Source organism: Cavia porcellus, unplaced genomic scaffold, assembly GCF_034190915.1.
Source record: "Cavia porcellus strain 051 isolate PalLab524CR breed Dunkin Hartley unplaced genomic scaffold, mCavPor4.1 scaffold_18, whole genome shotgun sequence".
NCBI classification, from domain to species: Eukaryota; Metazoa; Chordata; class Mammalia; order Rodentia; family Caviidae; genus Cavia; species Cavia porcellus.
Window position 1 is genome coordinate 13,688,559 of NW_026947501.1, and position 12,953 is coordinate 13,701,511.

The 12,953-nt window shown below is 41.4% G+C and overlaps 2 long non-coding RNA genes across 6 annotated transcripts in view; one reads left to right on the top strand and one right to left on the bottom strand.

Moving 5' to 3' along the window:
- Positions 1–836: 836 nt before the first annotated feature.
- Positions 837–8,459, bottom strand: LOC134471266 (uncharacterized). Its single transcript, XR_010040563.1, has 2 exons — positions 2,096–8,459; positions 837–1,990 (listed from the first exon to the last, which is right to left on the bottom strand). It is a non-coding gene; the product is annotated as an uncharacterized LOC134471266 (long non-coding RNA).
- A 193-nt stretch (positions 8,460–8,652) lies between these two features.
- The window catches only part of LOC101787473 (uncharacterized), a 523,418-nt gene continuing 519,117 nt past the window's right edge, over positions 8,653–12,953 (top strand). For 3 of the 5 annotated variants that reach the window (XR_010040559.1, XR_010040561.1, XR_010040562.1), the window contains exon 1: positions 8,663–8,796. This is a non-coding gene — a long non-coding RNA (uncharacterized LOC101787473). Of the gene's footprint in view, positions 8,797–12,953 lie in introns of all 5 variants that reach the window. The other 2 variants (XR_010040560.1, XR_010040558.1) reach the window with 2 other exon arrangements.

The following is a 12,953-nucleotide window of genomic DNA, read 5'->3' on the forward strand; positions in this document are numbered from 1 at the left end:
GCGACTCACCACTGAGTGCCTCTGTGGGAAACCTGGTTTAATCCCTAGGACGGGCATTTCTTACTGTCCTGACGAAGTGTACATTCTCGTGGCTCCCAGCCAAAAACGAAACATTCTTTACAGTAGGTCAGAGCCAAATGACAGCTCCCAGGAGCTTTGCGGTGCCACATGCATGTGAAGGACAACAACCTGCTTACAGAAGAGGTGCCTGCATCCTCAGAAGTTTAGAATGAATTCCGTAGCTGGCACGAAGTCCGAGACAGTTGTTTTACCTTGACTGAACTGTTGAATTGAGAATTTAGCCAGGCATTTTGACTTGGTGTTCTATTTTCCTTACAGATTTGGATAGGGTGAAGGGAAGGGAAAGAGGAAAAGGAAGGAAGAGGAGAGGAGGGAAAGAGAGAGAAAGAGAAAGAGAGAGGGGGAGGGAGAGGGAGAAGGAGAGAAGAGAAATTGATTTTCTTGAACCATAAGAAAGAGCCATGAACTTATGTGAGGGGTGCAGTGGGAGTCGCATTTATAAAGTGAAGGAGGATGAGAGCGTACGGCTCACTGTGAGAAGGGACTCCTCCTACCTGTCGGGTACAGGCCAGCTCTACTGTACTTTACTGCCCTACACATGCTTCCCCCTTTCTTGCTTAGACCTTTGCTCATATGTCCACTAGCTCTTACCAGCGTTATGTGTAACTTAGCTAAGTCCTATCAAACTTTAATAGCTTAAATGTCAACTCTTCCATGAGTGTCCAGCCCAACATATTAATACTTCTTTTTTTGAACTCTTAAAAGCGCCTGTCCTTCTGCACTCCTCATTTGATTCATGATTTTTGACAGAGGGATGTGTTAGACAAAAATGATAAATTTATTAAATAAACATTTATTGACATCTATTTTTTTTTGCATTGGGAACACAAAGATGGTTAATCACAGACTTTACCTAGCAAGAACTATTTTATCACAATGACAGATGTGTATCTTACACCTTAATGTCATGAATTCTACAGTAGAAATACAGACTAGCAAAACAAGAAAAGGGAGTGATTGGTATTCATATTTTAGTTTAATAGACACATATAAATAAATGACTCTTGCCAGGGAGTGTTCTAAGTGCTATGTAAACATTAACTTATTTATGTAACAATTCTATAAGGTACATATTATCATCCCCCATAAATAGATGATTAACAGGCATTCTTAGGCAGCTAGTAGGTAGCAGAGGCTAGTCACTGCGGCTTTATCGACCACTGATCAGTGTCTTAGCTATGCTATTTCTCGCATAAACAGCCCTGATACCAGAACTCCCCTTATAAAAAATCTTAAATAGCTTTCTATTTTAATTCTTAGGTCTTGACTGATATAGTCAGAATATTAGCAACCCAGCATATTACTCAAAAAAAATATATAAGGGAAAAAGGTATGAATTTATCATTGATGAACAGAATACAGGTAAAATTTGAATAATATTTACTCAACCTTTAAAAATTCTCTTTATGCTTTGCATAATTTATTGGTAGAGTGGCATATACATAAATGATATATTGTGTATTAAATGTAAAAAAATTAAATCAACATACTTATAGTTATATAATATTTATAACTTACATATCTATATACTACACACAAATACATATTTATGCATGTCATAAATATGCCATAAATTATGTATTATATTAATATACTTAAATATATATAATATATATTTTGAGATATTCATTTCCAAAACACTGTTTCTACTGATAGGGTATTCATGTGAAAACTTTAAAGTATCTAAAATAAACATGCATTTAGTTAATATTGATATAATACAAACAAAGCATATTCTTGCAGCATCGTCCCTTAGCAATAGGCCTTGGGGGGTAGGAGCTCATAATAGAAGCATGTTACGACGGCTTCAGAAAACGATTTGACTTATGTGGGCTGAATGACTTCTGAGACTTCCACAGTTGGTTTCATTTTACTCCAGACATAGTTTAACTAAATGAAGTATTCTAACCTGGAAAAGAAAGAAAAAAATGAAGCGGGGGATGCGAGGGAAAGGAAGGAGGGAATAAATCTATTCAAATGGGAGATGCAGACAAAAACGAAGAGTAAAAATGACCTCGTAGGTCCCACTTCTCATCCTGTCAACCTTGAGCCCAGAGCGACGGATTTTAAAGGTTCAGAAATCTTCGTTTTTGCGTAAAGAGGGTATGTGGCTCCTTCTGGATGTGGCTCAGTCTCGGGGACCCTCTTTCTACTCTGGACACCAAGAGAAGGACAGGGCTGAAACCCGGGTATCAGATTCCATCACTGCAGTGGGGTTTGAAACAGTGTCATCTTCTAGCAGGACTCGTGGGTCCCCTACATGATTAGCACCTGTTCATGGCACACACCATTGAGAACACAGATATCTACTCATGTGTAGGTCCAGCGTGATTTATTTTAATGTTTAGATGAAAATAATACAATTATCTATAAGAAGAAATTTTAATAGTTTTTTCTTGCACTCTACTTTGGAGAATACACCTTTATGTAATTTTCCACTTATTTGGCATTTTGAAATGCTAGCCACCTTTATTTGCGTTTTCAAGCGACCCGAGGGGAAGAACAGAAAGCAGCTAAAATAGCTAAACACCTGAGCTTGTTCATACAGCTCTTTCTCAGGTTCATGCTTCTGTGCCAGTTGGTTCAATCTGGACAGAACCCTGGGAAATGAGCAAACCTACAGAATAATTCCTCTGTGTTGTGCTTCATGGTTCAGAGTAGCTATTTTCAACTGGTATCACAGAGAGCTGCTACTTGCAACTGTTAAATTACATAGGAATTTGCCTTCACACTGTTTATTGAAGAAATGCTAGAGCACATTAAGTGACATTTTATTGTGCTTATATACTTTTCAAATGCAGCTGCAATGCCTTTATTAGAGTAAACAAATTAATACAGATTTTACAATATACAAACATTTAAAATATCTTTTATATTTTCAAATAATCTGAGCACAAGATAAATAAGTTTACTTTGGTGTTTGGGAAAAGAAACAGTAGCTAAAATATAAATAGAAAAATTCTCAAAGTAGAAAGCATTTATAATTGAAGTTATGAAATCTGGAAAATTATAAAAATCCATGAGTCATAAAATACATGCTTCACAGGGTAATTTTAAGAAATAAGAAAATCTAATCTACTTATTTGAGAAAACGAGCACTTAATTTCCTTTGGGTTCTCCCTTTTCCATACAGGAGAATTAAAAATCTCTGAGCATTATCTGTTATACATCTCCCCTAGTGTTTAGTTCTTGGATTTATGGTCTATTCAACTACTGATTGCATTAAATAACAATGTTAATTCTCAGTAGCTATTAGGTAAAATTAGCTAAATTATTTGAAATCTCCTTATCATGATAAAAATGCAATTTAAAATACCTTTGTTACTTTTTGGCAAGGGAACATCATCATTATAATCACCACCTCCTAAAGATAGTATTTATTACTTTTGTATAGAATAGTATTATGAGACCCATCTTTAGAAAGTATAATATAAGGCCATAAGGGTGGAAATCATTTTCAGCTTTCCCCAGCCACATAGATTACCACTGAGAGATAAGATTTGCGTCATAAACAAGTGTATGCGTCCCTCCACAGACAGTTACTTATTAGCTGTATTTTGAAAAAATATTTTTCTTTTCAAAACACACTGAAAGAGTGAACTATGGATTTTCCCATTTTTTTCCTACTAATCTTCATGCTAGGGTAAAGCGTATTTTCTAAGCATATTTTAATAAACATGTATGTGTATGTGTAGATGTGTTCAAGATATTGACTTAGAGGAAAAATAACTTTTCTAAAGCACAGATTCCAAAGGGTATAATTAAAATTTTAAAATTTAAAGACACTTTAGGCTTATTTTAATATTTCAGACTGAAAAAAAAATGAGGTGGTGGTGATTGGGAAGATACTCATTTGGCTGTTCGGAGAGATGTGTCTGGGTGCCGGGACCCCTCAAGTACAGCAGCAGCTGCGCCTGTAGATGATCCAGGGCCTGTTCCAAGAAGCGCCTGGCTGGAAGAGGGAAATTCGTGTTTCCTGACTACCTGCGCCAAATGCAGGGAAAGCATTGTCAAGACCCTGCGATGCTTCTCTTTGAGTTTGCCACGGATGCTGTGGGTAAAGCTTTCCAATAAACAAAGGGTAATGAAACTGAGATGCTAGAATATAATAATCATTTTCTAACTCTGCTGCCTTTAGAACCTTACAGTCGTTCCAGAAACTACACAATGCATGGGGCTTCCAATTTTTATTTTCCTAGGACTTGAAACATAACCCTTTCTAGCCAAGGCTGTATTTCTGAGATGGAAGGAATTTTTATTTCCTGGAAACTTAATAAACAAGTGACAACCATAATAGGAAAGTTGTTTAATTCATCATCAATGGACATATTTTGGACATAAATAGTAATGATTTCAGGAAAACATAAAAATAAAACCTACATGCCTAATTTCTTAGGAGAAACAGGTTAATCAAATAAAATTTGAGGGCAATGAAAATTAAAGAGACATGAAGCGAGGCTTTAATTATAGGCAGAGTTAGGAGTTACACGCTTAGGAAAGGTACTGGGAAGCTTCCGGTCATAAAACGCCTCCTCATCTTTGCCACACTGCTGTGATTCCATGACACAGAGCTCTTACTTTATTGATTTCTACCAAAAATCTATTTGTAATTCTCCTATCGTTCTTTTCCCATGGTTAAAATATCTGAGTGCTTTTAAGATTACCTTACGATTTGTGTTAAATACATGATTGGAATCCAGGACTCTTGCCTGCCAGTCAAGTGCTATTTACCTGATAAATAATCTTTCTCAAATAGGATTTTTAATTCAATACTAACCTTAAAAATAAATAGGTCATCAATCATTTTAATTCCCTTATTTCTGTCTACAGTTGAGGCCAGCTAGCTTAACTTTATCTTGGAGGAAAATAGATCTGAATGTCATGCATTTGTCCATGGGAGGTCAGGAAGTGTGGTGTAAGGGACTTTCCATAGAACTTTGCACAGCAAAAATGGTGAGCACATTGCGCAATTACCTAGCATGCAGTAGTGTAGGAATACCGCAAATCACCAAAACCATGCCCTTGAATTTAGACACAATAAATGTTGGCAAAATAATGTTATATAGATTAGTGTGGTTAGTGTTGGTCTTACTGGCTTTGTTTGTTAATTTGCATATGTTGTTTCATGGCAATATTAAACCTTTTTTGCATATCTAAGATCTTCAAAAATTCAACTTTTAAAGATAAAGCATTACTTAAACTCTCAAGTTTAACAAACTCTGTTCTTTACCACGCTGAGACAGCTACTATCAACCCCACTCCCATTTGCAATCAGAATAACTGCTGCTGCTGGTGTGTGTGTGTGTGTGTGTGTGTGTGTGTGTGTGTGCGCGCGCACACACACGCATTTGTAACAGCTCCAAATACAGAGAACCTAATCAAATATATAGGAACTTAATTAGCAGCCAAGGACTACTATCCTTAGAGTGAAAACTTGTAAGTAATCAGGTACTTTCACATATTGGGTTTGCGTCAGAACCCAATGTTTCCATAAATTATTCGTTTCTGAGTAACCTGAACAATTTCATAGATGCCTAATTTCTAAAAGTTCCAAAGACTAGAAAGAAATTATATTGATTTACTGTGTTTTGTCACTTCAGGCAGAAGTAGGATTGGACCATGGGATACACTCCAGAGCCTGTCTGTGGACTCTGTTTCACAGACTTGAAAGATTCTTAGTTCGAAAGCCAGCCTCTAGAAGACTGTCGCATCACTGAAGTAACTGTGCCACTGAGTTCTAAAAAGGCATAAATGAGGTACTTGCTGTGAAGCTCTACAAGGCAGTTTTCCAGGCTCCTTCCTTCACCCTCACACCCTAGTTGTATCTCAAATCACTGAAACTGGAGGAAGCTGCATCAGTAGTCATTACCTAACAGGCTACCTGTTTTAGTTACTTTTTACTCATCACCGAGACAAAATACCTGATGCCCAAAGTTGGGGAAGGAAATGTTTATTTCTTACAGTTCTTGGAGGTTTCAGTCCATACTCAGTTGGCTCCAAGGCAGGGTGGCATGGCGGGCAGCAGTTCATGGAGGTTGCAAACAGCAAGGCAGAAACCTGCAAGAGAGAGAGACACGCCTTCTTCCTGCCATTACATTACATCCTGGCTTCACCCTTAGGCCTGTGTGGCACTGACACCATCAATCCAAGCTCTAGACAATGAACCAATCACAAATGCACAATGCACATGAGGCCTGGCACTACCCAAACCATGACACTACCCAAAATTTAATGATCCATTGCCATGATGCTGAAGTTCACTATGCAATTACTCTCCTCCATATAGTTTGACTGGATTGCTTGTACCTTTGCATTCAACTGGTGACTGGGCAGAATACCTCTGTTCTCTTCCATGTGGCCCCAGGGGAATAATCTAGATTTTCATAAAGCAAGGTACTTGTATCTCTAAAGGAGGTGTGCCAAAAGAACAAGTTCCCATGTACATGTGCGTATCCAACTTCTGGTTGTATCACACATCCTAGGGTTTATGCAATTCATATGGCCAGACCCATGAGCCATGTGGGAGGGCCTGCAAAAGTATATAAATACAAGGAGTTGTGATTAACTGGGGGCTACTGTGCAATGTAATAGTCTAATAATTTAAAAGAAGAATCAAGTTATTTATTAGTTTGCAATTTTTCAACATATTTTCAGTAAATAGTATGTGATTAATACTTTGTTAGGTATTAAGTCTTAGAAGATGCTCTTTATTAATATGAAAGAAAAGCTATACATACACAAATCTATAATGTGATCTTTCTCTTTAATGAGAGCTATGAGAATTTGAAATGGCTCAAGAGCAGTCCCACTGATTCTTTTCAACTTCCAAAACAAATTTTGGTTCACAACAAGTGACACATGAAATGACCTTGAGGATGGACAGGGATCCGGTGTGGACATGCAAAGTTTAATGTGTTAGAAAAAGTTAATGTCAATATGGATCAAGAAGTCTGCAAAAGCAAGCCAGATAATTAAAGCAATTAATGCCAAGTATCATCATTTTAGTCACCTAATTTTTAAACATGACTGTTCCCTTTGCTTATTATTTGCACAATAAAAATCAAGTCTTCCATATACTTGGTATATTAGCCCCCTATTTAAGGGCTTTAATCACCAGTTTTGAAACTCAGGAGTTTCATACCTGATGCCAAGAAAAGGAACAATCACTGGGAGGAGGTAAATATCAAAGTAGCTGTCATAGTCAACCTTAAGCGAGAATTTGGAAAAACGTGAATTTTGGCACGATGTAGAGAAGAATATTGCAGGTGTAAAAAAGAACATTTCAAACAACTTCAGTTGAATTTTCTCCGGGGAGCAGACTAAAGCCATTCATAAAGAGATTTGATTGGGATCATTTTGATGGTTTGGCAATACAGTTCCTTTTATCTTATATATAATCATAATGCTTGACCATTTATCTACCAATTGACAAAATGATTAGGACAACTGCAGTGATTACAGTGATTGATATAAGCACTCATTGGTTCAATTCTTGATTGGATCAGATGGCTCTTTCCGCACATAATGTGTACATTATGTGACCTCGTAATTGGAAGATTCAAAATTCTGTGGCTGATAATATTCAATAGGGCTCTCCACACAGAAATAAACACAGGTAAGACCATAACTTTTAAAAATGTAATATAGGTGATAATTTAAGAAGCAGAGTTTTATAGTAAGACATAGATAACTTTCAATTTTTCTTATGAATGAAAATGTTGACTAAACATAGTGAATCATTATTGGTATGGTTAACATGGTAGTCATAAATAAAAGTGAGACTGGGGAGTTTCAAACAAGGCCATTCTTTGAGAATGTTTCTGCCGCAGATTGCTCCCAATCTCGAGATGTATCTGCCCAGAACTAAATCATGCTTGTATTAATCCTAGTCTAATACCAAATACCTAATACCAAAACTGGCATCCTGTGCACTTCCAGACGGAGAAACGCATATAAAGCGATGCTGGCCTTCCCTACAAGACTAATTTCCTTTTAAGTTTTAAGCTCAGTGTATTCTTTCTCCAACATTGGTGCAAGCAGCTGTGAGGCCAAGTCCTCCGGCTCTCCTCTCCGGGAACTTTCCACCTTGCTGGTGCTAGTCTGGCTGTCTGTCGTGTGTCACTGCTTTCTTGCACGAGTGAGCGACGTCAGGTCCCCGGGTGTGGTGGAGGCGATTCCCAGCGCCCTTCCCTGGTCCCACATCACTTATATTGAGATTTTTCAAAGTAAACCAAGTTAAGCCTAACACTTTGGCTGAGTCCAGGCTGCCAGTGAGCTTGGGAGAGGGGAGCTGGGCGGGAGGGACAGCAAGGTGACAGCGCGGGGCACCCCCTGTCGGGAAGGAGCTGGTGGCGGAGCAGGGTCTCCTCCCCTTCCAGCCACCGCACCTCAGCCCGAGATCCGGGTTTCATTTTACTTCTGTGTATTATTAAATAAACAAAATCCACCACCGCACTCCCTGCACCAACCACCCGACTGTCTTGACTTTCTTTAAAAGCAGCTGCTCGGGAAAAGCGGGCAAAACTGGGGCGGAGAGGAGACAAATAAATAAATAAAAGCCGCGCGCGGGGGAAGGGAGCGCGGGGAGAGCGGGAGCGCCCGGGACGCGCGGCGGCGGCGGGTTCAATTAGCTAAACAAAGAAATCATGGCGGCTGTTTACGCGGCGCGGCGCGGCGGGCCCCGAGGAGCGGCGGAGCGGCCCCGCGCCCTGGCCGGTAAGTGACGCGGGCGGCGCGCCCTGCCCCGCCCCGCCCCGCCCCTGCCCGCGCGGCCGGGCCCCGCGCCCGCCGGCTCCGGCCGCCGCCCCGCGGCCTCGGAGGGCGGGCAGGCGGGCGGAGGGCGGCGAGGGGGCCCGCGCGGCGCGGCGCGGCGCGGCGCGGCGCATCGCCTCGGGTCGGGCCCTCCGCGGCCGCGCGCCCGCCCGCAGCCCGCCGCCCGCGCCGCCTCCTCCCGACCGGCCCGCGCGCCGCAGGCGGGAGGTGGGGCCGGCGGTGACCCGCGGGAGCGCGGCGCGGGGCGGGAGCTCGGCGACTCCGCGCCCCTCTCGGCCCCGAGCCCGGATGCCGGAGCGCGCCCCCCGGCCTCGGCCCTCTCCGGCTGGCGCCGCCTCCTGCGCGGGGCGATCCCCGACGGCCTGGCGGGCGGGAACCGCGCGGAGGGCGCCCCGCTGGCCGACCTGCCCCCTCCGACCCTCCCTTAGCCCGGCGCCCGCTCTTCCCCGTGCACCGTTTTCCTCCTTAGGGTGTGCGCTTTTTCCTCCGAGAGGCTGACAAGTGTCTTTGTGCTAAGGTTGGTGCCGCAGGAGTAGGAGGTTGCTAATGACAGGGGAAGAAAACAAAGGCAAAAAAGTGGGGGTGGGGAGTAGAAGGCACCCGCCACAGAGGGGTTCTCAGTGTTCCTAGAAAAGATGGTGCCCTTTGGGGACTCAGGCCTCACAGGCATCAACGGATAGTGTGCCTTTATATAGAAAAAAAGCTTTCTTGGGTCCTTCAAATGAACCTCGGTTTTCCTTCCAATAAAACTTTTTAAAAAAAATGTTTAGTGCATTCATCAGTTTGCTTTTTCTCTCTTGTTTTCCCTTTCCAGAACCTTAGTTGGTATCTTACCGACTATGTCCAATTTAAGGAAAAGCCACAGCCAAGGACTGACAGTTGGACAGAACAGGAAGGGGGTTGGTGGCATTTAAGCAGCCTTGGCTGGGGACCAGGACATCAGAACCAAGTCCAGTTGTATCTCTTTGCATCCTTTTGAGTCTCCACACCACACTGCTGACAGGTTGTTAATTAACACTGTAGATCATAGTATGGCGAATTGCTTCATCATCTGAGAAAAAATGCTGATTTTAAAAAGCCTCATCATAGCAGTCATACAAATATGGTTCATGAAAACGAGTTCTTTGTTCATAATTTTTATTATACCTGTGGAACATCACCTGGCATAAAACGTACTTTTACCCCCCTTCCCTTACAAAAAATAGGTGCACTTTTTGTTACTAACCAAGGCTACTTTTCATTCAGTTCACTACGTCCTCAATCAAGAAAGCCTGACTTTGCAGTTATTATTTGCCATGTATAGTTTTTCACCTTACCATCCCATTACTCATCTGGACGTCCCCCTTTGGATTTCCAAAAAGAACGTTGACTTTCAGAGAACAGGATAGGAATGAGAGTAGGTGACAAGCCTTCGCTAACTCAAGACCCCAGGACTTGCTACGAGACAGAAGCTCCCACGGAAGATTGTACATGTTTATTTTCACAGTTGTATGCACATGAGAAAAAGCTGGAGCTTCCAAAGAGCGTCTACCCAGACACTTCCCTGACTAGTTAGCTTGAGATTCCATTACTCCTAGCCCTTGGTACACACTCATAAATGAATTTTATGTTGAATCCCTGCCCATGACAGGTCAGAGGCCATAATCAAGGGATAAAGAGAATTGGCTTCCACAGTGACTTTAACAGAAACAGATAGATTGGCCTTTGGGTTATAGATCTTGCTGACCCATTAAGGGTCAGTAAATTAGTAGACTGTGTTTGAGTTGACACTTCTGATCTCAACTTAATGGGTTGATTAACTTATGCCTGCTATCTTCATTATGGGCTATTAGCACATTATTAAACCTAGTTTTAGAATAAAAGATTGTTTTTTATGTTTACTTTTTGGGTTCCAAGGTAATCAATATTTATCATGGGCCTTAATTTCTTTTTTTAACTGGAAAAAAGTCAGTGATTAGTCAGACCATTCTATAGAGAAAAGCATTCAATACTATATATCTGAATTTAGGAAATCAAATATCTGGCTGAAGAATTTTCCAACATACACAAGGTACGCAATTAGAAACACTACCTCAGATGGAAAAGTACACATATTTAGGATTTAAAATCAACATCCTCATTGGTAGCTAGGACTCTATCCCTGTTAGCCATCTATGTGCATTTGAGTGACAGTCAGATTTAATACGTGATACACTGTTGGGCATGGTGATGCTTTGTGTAACTTGGCAACTGCGAATAGTCAAGGTTTAGATCTGACTACCAAGCAGTGTGAATTTTAGGCCCCAGTGAGGCCCACATTTGTGATCAACATGTGAGAAACCAGTCTCTTGCTGCGTTATGACATCTCTGAAGTATTTGCTCTTTCTCGAAGTTCATAGCACATTCCAAGCTGGTTGTAATCCTGGTTGTTGGGGAATAATAAGTAACTACTCTTTTATCTCACCATTGGCTAATCAGTATGCCAATAATGATGGGCAAACTGCTAAAGAGTCTTGCAAAGTCTAGAAAAGCAGTCCTATGATAGATACATATTGTATACATTGCTTCAGTTGGAACTTCATTCTAGATTCTGTTGTCTTGTCACCTACTCCTCTCAAAAAGAGCAGTAATTTCAGGTAGAAGTTTTGAATTGAGTAGTTGGCAAACATTCATTAAAATAAAAACTACAAAAATGCCATCAAATCCAATAATTGTTCTACAGAAAAATATAAGGAAAATTAGGACTTTTTTATATCTTTAAAACCAGGGCTAAGGGTGTTAAGGAAGCCTGATGATTCAAAAGCAGGAGAATAGTCCTCCAAATCATGAGAGGCCACTCAATTTGTCAGAGGAGATGACTGATGACCCTACTCCATGAATTAAGATCCGTGGGCTGATGACCTTAGGGTGGGTAACACTGACCCGGGGCTGAGAAGCAGGCGACATTGGGGACAGGGGAGAAGAAGATAAGGAGGCTCATGTAGGTAATTTTAAGTAAGAATATCTTGGGCTAATGTTTTAAGGATCCTGTAATCGGCAAATCCTCGGTTCATAGAACCGAGTCTCCGAGATGACAGGATCTTCCTAGAAAATTAAAATAGCATTAAGTACATTAAAAACTAGCAAATAAAAGCTGCAGAAAGCAGCTGCCTTCAAGAAGTAGCCCTGCTTTTCAGCACTAAAAGCCTAACCCAACAGGTAATCCTCTTCAGTCATCTTTCGTGCATTCAGGGACACAGGCTGCGGAACTGTGATCTGGCAAGGCAGGTGTCTCCAGGCTCTAGGGGACACAGATTATTTTTGGTTATAAAGTGTTTGAGCCCATTCTAACTTGAAATGCAGTGGTCTTCGCACATGCTTTCTCCCTTGTTTCATGTTCTTAAGCCATGCCAGAATGCTTTTGTAACCGTATATCCCTTCTACAAACTATCTTGATATTTAGGGGCCATATTTTTCTTTCGGGGTAGGGATAAGAGTGGGTTTGCTGGCCTCTCTGCAAAGTTAGAGGATGTGCTGTAAGCAGACCTCTCTTAAACACCTGACCACAGTTCACCGGAAAGCCAACTCCGGGGGCTGAACTGAATCTGCAATCCATAAATAGATCATTGGTTTTTTTGGTTAATGTACGAAGTTTAAATGTGAACTGAATTATTTAAACTTTGTCTTAGTAAAACTTATTTTATTAGATGTATGTTTGTTGTGAGATAAGGAGTAAAAGCAAAGCATTTGTCTTACTGGTTGGTGATTTGGAGATAACTGGACATTAAAAAAGTTTTTGCTTTAATTAAAAATATGACTTCTGGTTAACTGGGGCTCTGTGGTATGTTGCGTGCCTGGAACTGGGTAAGAGACCGTCAGGGACTTTGAAAATGAAAGTGGGTCAGGAAAACAGTTCCTCTCCCTGTCTTTACTGCTGCCCACCTCTGGAGCAGCAGCAGTAGAAACACTGTGGTCCCAGAGCACAGCTTACCCAGTGGGTTTCTGCACCAAGAGAAGGAGCAGCGTCCTCATCAGCGTTGGGTTCCCAGAGGCGGTGGCAGGTAGCTCTGTGGCCGTCAGTACAACAACCTGTGGGAGCAGAATCTTGGGCAGGGCTGGAGTTAGCAGAACTTTGCTGAGAC